Genomic DNA, 11,055 nt, shown 5'->3' on the forward strand with positions numbered 1-11,055 from the left:
TACATACCTGCACATTACCCTTACGAAAAAAGCCTGATGTCATAAAGAGTTTTGATGTAATTTAATTTAATTTTAATGAACATAATGTCACCTTAGAAAAAAGAACAAAAACTAAGTATTGTGACTTGAATCTAGTAAAGTGCATGTAGTTTCAGGGTAGGTGATTGCTGTTTGCATTGCTATTTGCTATGCAAATCTGTCACTCCTGCATCTACCCAGCTCTGGCCAAACATTTGGCTGTGGCCCAATAAAAAAAATCTTTAATAAAGACTAATTTGTGTATGCTTGCCTATTGAAAGAAACCTACGTTTGCAAGTGAATAGATTTAGTTTGTCTTAAACTTAAACTCAAAATAGAACAGCTTAGGCAGGCCAACAGTCTGTCTTAACCCATCTTGATTCTCTTCTCTTTTGAACTGTACCCAATGTTTGCTGACTGTGTAACCACTAAAGAATTGTACTCCACACTTGGAGGGCCACAGGACTGCAGTCTTTAAGCTTTTACCTCATTAATGTTGAACTATTTGATTACCCTGTGACTACAGTAAAACATTTTGGAAATGTATGCAGGGGAAAGTAAGTCTGACACCCCTGCACTGAACTGAGATTACAAAGAACACCCCCCCCCCCCCCCCCCCCCCCCAAAAAAAAAACAATCATGTTGTTAAGACAACCTTTTTTTTTAATTGTTTTATTGTATTGTTTAAGCCAGTTAACTATGTACCAAAACTCTAATTGGGTTTTTTCTAAGCAAAGTTAGTGAGGTGACTAAAATGTGATCTTTCATAAGATTACTTTATTTGACTCCATAAACTTCAATATTGAAAAAATTTGAAATATTCTTGCTTTTAGTAAAAATGTAAAATTTAAATACTAACAGAATGGAAGCTTTATATCATAATAGCAAGGGTTTAAGGTATGCTTATCTGAAGGTAAAACTCCCTTTTTTACAGCGCATAGGCTCAAAAGTATCAAAATTGTATGTGCCATTGCTATAATCCTGTTGTTTTACATTAAGAACAAATACTAGACCAGTTTGCTGGGTTTCTAAGGGTGTTCATATTTACTGTACCAGTCAGCATAAGAACACTAAATATTATTCTCTTTTTGTTAGCAGCGTGTGTGCCTTTGTACTTGATTCATGTTTTTGGTTTATTTTACTGCTTGGTAAAAATTTGCCTAAATGTTTTTATGCCTTGGTTTATGTCTGTATATTATCTTTAAATCCAAATAATATCTTGACATTGTTTAGACATAATCAGTAATATCTGGGTGCATTGTGAATGTGCCTAACTTTAAGGCTCTTTAAAATTATCTTTTTAAATTACTCTTGTGCTGTAGATACTGTACTTTTGTCAGAACTTTAGTAAAATATAATTTGCTGTACAATTTAACTAAAGTAAATTTAACTAAAGTAAATAAACAAATAGTAAAATGCTGACTGGCCCCCTGTCCTCATTCTGTTGTAGTCACTTATATTACATCCTATATATCTTATATATCTTCTAGCGTCTTTAGTAGTTGTTTCAGTTTTTGTATTATTTATTTATTGCTCATTCCTTGTGATGCTTGTGTAAATGCCATTGTTTGTGCAATATATTATAGATAGCATTTGAATGTTCAGATTTTAAGGTTAAATGTCAATAACAAAGCACAATAAAAAAATAAACCACCGTTTTTAATTTAATTTGAAAGGTTGATGCCATCTAGCGGTGCACGAATATTATTACTTATTACTGTTGACCTAAATACTGTAGAAAGGCAATGCAGACAGCGTCAGTATTCCAGCTACTTATTCTTCTAGGAAACATCAAGAAAATAATTAAATAAAAAAAAATTATATTTAATCTTAATATTTCGAAAGTTTATCTAGTAATATGTGCGATATATTTACAGTGATAGAGACACAATAAAAAGGAGGGGGGGGGGGTGTATTTACAGGACTATCAAACACTACTGCGTACAAACAGTATACCCACACCGTGTTATGATGATGATAATGGCGTCCCCTCGTAGTCCGAGGATAGATCTCCAGGTTCTCTGTCAGTGTTTGGCTCTCTGATGGCTGATGAGGCCAGTTCTTGAGGCAAACATTGTGTTATACACAATGCTATGTACAACAACCGATTCTATCAGGACTGACACACAACCCGGGAGCAAACTCTAACCACCGAGAACACTCTCTGACACATGAACACAGTACGGCAACAACACTGCACGAGTAGCGACCAGCAGCAGGTGTGCGCAGGTGTACAGTGAGGAAAATAAGTATTTGATCCCCTGCTGATTTTGTAAGTTTACCCCCTTACAAAGACTTGAACAGTCTATAATTTTTATGGAAGGTTTATTTTTACAGAGAGAGACAGAATATCAACAAAAAATCCAGAAAAATAACATTAAATAAAAGTTATAAATTAATTTGTATTTAATTAAGGGAAATAAGTATTTGATCCCCTACCAACCAGCAAGAATTCTGACCCCCACAGACCGGTTATGTGCACAAAAGGCACACAAATTAGTCCTGTCCCTGTATAAAAGACTCCTGTCACAGAATCAGTTTCTTCTGTTCAAACCTCTCGACCACCAAGGTTGGGGTGGGGTAAGAATGATTCTGAGAAAGGTGAGGTCAGCCCAGAATTACACGGGAGGAGCTTGTCAATGATCTCAAGGGAGCTGGGAGCAGAGAAATGCTGGATAAGACCCCAAAAACACCATCCCCACTGGGCATTTCTCTGCCTCCAAACACGGCGAGTGGAGTTGATGCCAAAGAGCTTAATTTTGGTCTCATCTGACCATATCACATTCTCCCAAGCTTTCTCTGAATCATTCAGGTGTTCATTGGCAAACTTCAGATGGGCCTGTACATAAGCCTTCTTGAGCAAAGGGACTTTGCGGGCACTGCAGGATCTCAATCCATTACGGCGAAGTGTGTTACTAATGGTTTTCTTGGTGACTGTGCTCCCAGCTCCCTTGAGATCATTGACAAGCTCCTCCCGTGTAATTCTGGGCTGACCTCACCTTTCTCAGAATCATTCTTACCCCACGATGTGAGATCTTGCATGGAGCTCCAGAGCGAGGGCGATTGACTGTGATCTTGTATTTCTTCCATTTTCGAATTATCGCACCAACAGTGGTCTCTTTCTCACCAAGCTTCTTGCTGATGGTCTTGTAGCCCATTCCAGCCTTGTGCAGGTCTACAATCTTGTCCCTGACGTCCTTTGATAGCTCTTTGGTCTTGCCCTTGGTGGTCGAGAGATTTGAACAGAAGAAATTGATTCTGTGACAGGAGTCTTTTATACAGGGACAGGACTAATTTGTGTGCCTTTTGTGCACATAACCAGTCTGTGGGGGTCAGAATTCTTGCTGGTTGGTAGGGGATCAAATACTTATTTCCCTTAATTAAATACAAATTAATTTATAACTTTTATTTAATGTTTTTTTTCTGGATTTTTTGTTGATATTCTGTCTCTCTCTGTTAAAATAAACCTTCCATAAAAATTATAGACTGTTCAAGTCTTTGTAAGGGGGTAAACTTACAAAATCAGCAGGGGATCAAATACTTATTTTCCCCACTGTATGTGAATGTGCGTTGTTTGTTTTTAGTTTGTTTTTAAGTTTGTTTTAAGTGTTTGTTGTTTTGTTTGTTTATAGTTTGTTTGTTTAAAAGTTTTTGCAGAAGCTTTGGGTGGCGTTTTTATGGACTGATTGCAGGCACGATGGATTTTTTTGCGGTGGTTCTTGTTTGGATTACACTTTACTTAGCGCTGGGCCTGGAAGAACGCCAAGGTACAAACCAGATTCAATACTCCCGGGAATTTTTGCTGAAATACAACAACCCAGGACTGATCTACAGATTCCGGAGGACTGATCCAGCTACCGAGTTTCTCAATGCGGGTAGTGATTCACCATCATTATCACACATATGGAAAAACAGCGCTAAATATAGCGCTATAACGCGCAAGCGAGGAAAAAGAGGCGGCGTTAGACAAACACTTAAAAAACTCGATCTCAGTCGCATTCTGCTACCATCCATCATTCTTGCAAACGTACAGTCTTTAAGAAATAAAGTAGATGAGCTCCAAGCGAACATTAAGAATATATCTGACTATAGAAATACATGTGTTATGGCCTTTACGGAAACTTGGTTTACGGCTACAGACTCTGATTCGGATATGGCAATAACAGGCTTTGGGAAACCTGTTCGTATGCATAAACCAACGCTGGTGCAATAATATGACCACTAGGTCAGTGTCGGTTCGTCCATTTTATTTGCCCCGGGAGTTCCCTCAAGTATTTTTAACCGTAGTGTATATTCACCCAAAAGCTAATGCCAAACATGCTGCGGACACGATCTATAGAGTCATCCACAAGTTTACAGACATTGTCTCCTGATGCCCCGAATCTTATAATGGGTGATTTTAATCACTGTAATGTGAAAAAGACTTTCAGCAATACATCACTTGCCCAACAAGAGGAAACAAAATCCTAGATCTCTGTTATGGGTCCATAAAAAATGCCTACAAAGTATCCAGGAAACCCCCATTAGGTGCATCTGACCACTATAGCATTCAACTGACTCCTATATATATAGACCGCACTTAAAGAAAGAGAAAATACAGTATAAAAAGGTCAAGGTTTGGACTGACGATACTGTGAAGTGCTTGCAGGGTTGTCGTGAATGTACAGATTGGTCAGTTTTTATTGATTCTTGTTCAGATATAAATGAATTGACTGATGTCATATCCAGTTATATTTTATTTTGTGAAGGTGCCATTGTCCCTATGAAGGAAGTGAAACTGTATCCAAACAGTAAGCCATGGATTACAAAGAATATTAAAGAGAAACACAAAATATATCTAAATGGTACAGAAATAGAGAAACGGGATGTAAAGAGAAAGCAAAGTTAAAATACAAGGATAAAATTGAAAATAAGTTTAGGTGTAATGATTTAAAAATGGCATGGAAAGGCAAGAGATCTATGACAGGATACAAAGAGAAAGAAAACAGACCCATTAGACTTGATGGTTTTAGTAGCGATGGGGCTGAGGCTCTAAATTGTTTTTATTTGAGATTTGAAGCCCCTCACTAGATAGAGGGTTGTTAGAAGGAAATGAATCATCATCATCAGCTCATACATTCTTTGATCAATCTAGTGTAAGGACAATGCTTAAAAAAAGCAAATTAAATAAGAGTCCTGGACCAGATCATATCTCAGGTAAACTTCTGAATGTATGTGCAGAGCAGTTAAGTTATATATGCTATTATATTTTTAAATTGTCATTGGAGCAGGGAAAAAATCCTGCTTTGTGGAAAAGGTCTATTATTGTTCCTGTGGCTAAATGTAAATCACCTAAACAGTTTAATGACTTTCGTCCTGTAGCTTTAACATCATTAGTGATGAAGGCATTTGAGAAGATCATTAAAAGGGAACTCTTGCATCTAGTGGAGGAGCGTCTCGATCCTATGCAGTTTGCATATAGAACTGGCAGAGGGGTAGATGATGCTACTGTTACTTTGTTGAACCTTCTTTATAGACATCTTGATGGTGTAAAGACTCATGCAAGACTCCTGTTTGTGGACTTCTCATCTGCTTTCAATACAATAATACCTCAAACCCTAGTTAATAAACTTATAACTCAATTTAATATTAGCTCTAGCTTAATGGCATGGATCATGGACTTTCTTATGTATAGGCCACAGCAAGTTAAAATCAATGGTCCCTCAGTCCCTTCTCTCTTCCACTGGCTCACCACAGGGTTGTGTCTTGTCTCTTCTTTTTTATATTCTTTATACTGATGATTGTAGAAGTCAGCATCAAGACAGTCATATTCTTAAATATGCAGATGACACAGTGATAGTCAGTCTGCTACGTGAGGGAGAGACTGAACATGGCACTGTGGTTGATGATTTTCTCGAGTGGTGTACAAATATGAATTTGAAATTAAACACCTCAAAAACAAAAGACATGAGAATTGATTTTCGTAAAGTACCTCAGTGTCCATCACCTGTGGTGATTAATGATACAGAAATTGAATGTGTAGAGAGTTATAATAACTGGGGATAACTACTGATGAAAAGCTGACTTTTAATGAGAACACTGGCATAATATGTAAAAAAGGGCAGCAGAGACTATATTTTTTGAGAAAATTAAGCATGTTTGGTGTAGACAGAAGGATCATGAGTTTATTTTATAAGTCATTCATTGAATCTGTTTTAACATTTTCTATGATTGCTTGGTTTGGGAACCTGAATGTCCAGAATAGAAACTCTCTCAACAACATCATTAAGGCGGCAAGTAAAATAATAGGTGTTGCTCAAGCTTCCCTAAAAGATATATATATTTGTCGTTCTATTCAGAAAGCGAGATTGATCTTGAGTTGTTCAGACCACCCACTTAGAGTTTCAGCTTCTTCCTTCTGGACGTAGATTCAGGTTCCCAACGGTAAAACATAATAGATGGAAAAATTATTTTATACCTAAAGCGATAGGGTTATTAAATTTGTAATATGAATTTTTTCTTATTTCTCTATTTATATTAGAATTTTATATATACTTAAGCTGCATTATGTGTTTAAGCTGTGTGTGTTTTTGTCATGTTTTTACTTTGTGTTGTATGCCATGCTGCAAAACAAATTTCCCTTCGGGGACAATAAAGCTGAACTGAACTGAACAAACTCAAAGGAAACTCAAACAACACACCATCTAGTGGGCCATGAGCACAGGAGAATGAGTGTTGGTATGCGATTTTTCAGTGGTTGGCTCCCGCCTACCCACATGGATCTGACGCTCTGGTTGGTTGGAGTCTGGTTTCTCTCAAAGTTTCTTCTTGTAATTTTAAGGGAGTTTTTCTTTGTCACTGTCAGGGGTTTTTGGTCTGTTGGTCCTGGATTCTGTGAAGTCGTTTTGAGACAATGTCAATTGTAAAAAGTGCAATACAAATAAATTTAAACTGCTGCAGCATTCATAAACAGCCTACCGGAATTATCCCACCAATTATGCCACCATCAGAGCCTAAAGAGCTAGAACAGACAACTCAACATTTAGAGTCCGTATTCCTCACAACTTTAGATAGTGGGTCTGTTTGAAAACCTAGTGAGCTACCTTGCTGTCTACTACCTACATAGAGAGGGTTCTAATAAGTGATTGACTTATAAGTCAGATTATTCAGACGCGCTACGTTTAAGTTTACATCGATTTTACAGCGATTACATCTGTTTTCGTTTACTAAGCTAACACAGTTAGCCTCATGCCATTCAAACCAATGGGATGAGGGCGTCTAGGTGCCGCAGCGGGATATTCCGCTAGAACACCAGCGCCGAGATTTAGAACTCCTCAGTTCGAAACTCGTTGCAGACTTTAATTAGCTACTGTGTCTGCTAGGGCGGGATGACCAAACTATGTGGGTGGGGTCTTCTAACGCTGTACAAGGACTGCGCATTAGAGCTCATTAGGTTTTCGAACACACCCAGTGTAGCAGTTAAAACTAAATTCAATAGAGAGAAAAAGCTTGATCCATGGTACAATGATCACACACATCACAAAATTAGAGCGCAAGTGGTGGCAGACTACACCAGAAGTTAATCTGGAAAAGACATTTAACAACACAACAACCACCTAAGACAGCTAAGATCTTTGCACAAATAAGTATGTTTTCATTATTATTTAGGGTTGCAGTGAACCTAGAAACAGAATGCACAAAGCATAAAGTAAACACTGGGCAGGATAACACACATTGGCTAACTCAAATCTAAAGGTAATTTAGTGCAGCAATTCTATTTTCATATTTTGGAAGGTGGAAGAAGGCTGGGGAAGCCAGAGGAAACCCAGGCAGACACAGGATGAAGATATGAAAATAGGAGATAAGGACCTGAAGCAAGAATGGAACCAAAGACCTTGGAACTTTAACTCAAAATCAGTCTGATTTGAAGGTCTGAAACAAAAAAAAAAAATTCTCTATAGAAATTTTATTTTTGGTGAATACATTTTAAATAGAATTAAGCCATTTTCTTAGTAGATCCAATAATGCTTTTTAAGCACACAAGTAAATATACGTTACATCTTTATCTCAAAATGTCACATTTTAATTACTTTGCACATAGACTGCTTGAAGCCGGAAACTTTGTGTTCCTTCCTTCTACCAATTTATTAGGGTAACTGACAGATATAAATGTCACTATTGTGGCTAGAAACTGCTAAAAGACCATCACAGCATGGACACTGGCTGAACACTTTTTTGCATGGCCTTTTGAATGTCCTTCACTTGTGTTGATAGCAGGACTCATGCAAAAGCCACTGGGGGTAAAATGTCATTTGTTTCCCTTTAAAAGACCCCTCACATCCTTTTTTTATTCCCCTTTAACTGACAACAACTGTTCCTTATGATAAGGGCAAAAATAAACCCTCAAACCCATAAACACACAAACATCTAAAATTCCAAAACATTTTTTTTGCTGGTATGTTTGCAGATGTTAATGAGAATTTTAAGAACTGCTTTTGTAGTATATAATGAGATATAGAGTATAAAGTATAAAGAGTTCCATTAAACAAATTGTGCTTTATTGTAAGCAAATGTGACATATTAAAGTGTTATCTAAAGAGAGTATGTTACAAATGACTAAAGGTGAACAAAGCACACTTCTCTAACTACTTACCAGGTACAATACTAAATATTATTATAGCATTGTGTATTACTTTTAAAACTGTATTTGTGCTTCCCTGCAATATGTATAAGAGAAAGACTAACACTTAATTCTTATAAAAAATGCATGGCAAACTATGTAGCAGACAAATAACATTTGAAAAAATTTACAATACAATTCCTCAGTTCATAAGCAACTATACAGGGAAAGTGTGTATGATTAAACAGTTACAGTTAGTTGAAGCTACAGCAACTTTTTATGAGAACATTTAATGCTTAAATGTGTGTATACACAGTGCTGTGGAAAATTAATTGTCCCCTGTTTGCCTCTTCTATTGTTTTTTAGATCATTAAAAGGAAACCATAGTAAAAACACAGAGTCAAAAGTAATTGTGCTTTAAACTAATTGTACTACTTTTAACAGCTGTGATGTCAACATTGTGTTGTCTTCATTTCAGAGAATACTTGAGCTTGAGATGAATGCAAGTCCCAACCCAAATATTTGTATGTTGACAAGGCTTGCTTCAACCTCACCACATCAACAAGTGAGACTTCTCAAGGCAATGCAAATAGCCTGTGATGTCATGTCAAGGGTGGATTCGTCACTCTAGATGCTTCTTTCTTTAGTTTCCACTTCAAAAGTCTGACTCCACAAGTATTAATATTCTGAAAATATTAATTAAATTTCTGTCTGTCTAAACACCACTATTATTAGCACCATTACACTGCTTGCTAAGAGACATGGCACATATAAATGTAAGTATAAACTACCCAAGCAATTTTGATAGTATTAACCATCACCAAGAAAACCATCCTCAAAAACACAAAATCCAAAAATTCCATGAGCATCACCCACTGGAATTTATTATTTTTTTGAATATATATAAAATATATCTTTTTCTAAAATCATTGAATTTAAAGGAAATAACAACATAAAAACACCAATAAAAAACAAGAATCAACCACTAGAGCTAGACCACATAATGAAAAGTCTCCCCTTGTGTGTGTGTGTGTGTGTGTTATCCTAATAACATCTTTCCTTAAACATCTAAAGGACATAGCCCATTCTGGGTGATAAATTCATTGTGTTTAGTGTTTGGGTTTTGTATAAGTGTCTTAGATTTTTTCCTTCCTCATAATGGCATCTATTTTGTGAGGTGCTTCAGTCTGCTGAAGGTAAGCTTTAAAATACTGCCACAGGTACTCCAGTTAACTCAAATTATGTCGGTTAGCTTTTAATAATTCTGTCAAAAACTTCTAAAGCCATGATATAGTTTTCTGGAATTTTTATTTAAAGAATTACTTCATGCCATCATAGAACCCTTCATGATTATAATACAATACGTCTCTTGTTCTTGGTTATGTACTCAATTCTTTTAAATATGTTGCTAAAAAGCCTAATCTTGATCCATATGAGTGAATATGGAAAAACTTGGGTGTCACAGTGGACTCAGATCTCTGCTTTGATGCACACGTCAGTAATATTACTACAGTTGTGTTCTTTTATGTATGTAATATATATAAAATAACAAATATTTTCTGTTAATGATGCTAAAGAACAGATCTTTGCCTTTCAACGTCAAAATTAGATTAGTACAAGGCTACCTAAACAAGAAGGAAGCGTTCTATCCTTGACAAGGAGGAACGCTGGTTTGAACGGGGAGTCAAAGAGGCCATCTATGTGAAGAGGTAACGACCATCCCTGAACCGGGGAGGGGGCCTACGAGTACATCTTTCACCATCTTACAACGCCGTAATAGGAGCTATACCCCAATCATATGTGAAAGACACACATGACCATTGTAATTAATGGTCATTGTGATTTGCATATGGACCTGGTCACCGGTTCCATTGTTATGCAATGGGCGGTGATTGGCTGTTATGCAAATCGGCTGCATATAAGGTTGGGGTATTCACCGCCAGCTCAGACTGAAGAAATCATTTGGATTGAGTGACAAAACGTATCTCTACAACAAACTTGTGTCCAGATGAACTGATTCAACTTTGTGAAGGCTACCTAAAGTTCCTAGAATAAAAAAAATCACAACAGGGGAGAAGCATTCTCATATACAGCCCCAGGACTATGCAATAATTTGCCTTTTTTATGATTTAATCTTGGTCTCAATCTTCAAGACCAGATTTAAAACATACTTATTTATTCAGGCATTTTATTTATTTATTTATAAACAGACTTATTTATTGAGGCAGTCTTTATAAAGCAGGGATGTTCTCTTCTTCCATTAAATATAGTAAATATCTCACTCATGCCAGGTGTTTTTTCCTGACTCATTAAAAAACTTTGGTGGTAAAGCCTCTTCTAAAATAAAAAAAAAAGTTAGACGCAAGTCTGATAAATAATTACAGACCAATTGCAAACTTATGTTCATTGGGATCATTGAGAAAATTGTCTTCAAGCTA

The sequence above is a fragment of the Trichomycterus rosablanca genome, chromosome 9 (genome assembly GCF_030014385.1).
Source record: "Trichomycterus rosablanca isolate fTriRos1 chromosome 9, fTriRos1.hap1, whole genome shotgun sequence".
Taxonomy (NCBI): domain Eukaryota; kingdom Metazoa; phylum Chordata; class Actinopteri; order Siluriformes; family Trichomycteridae; genus Trichomycterus; species Trichomycterus rosablanca.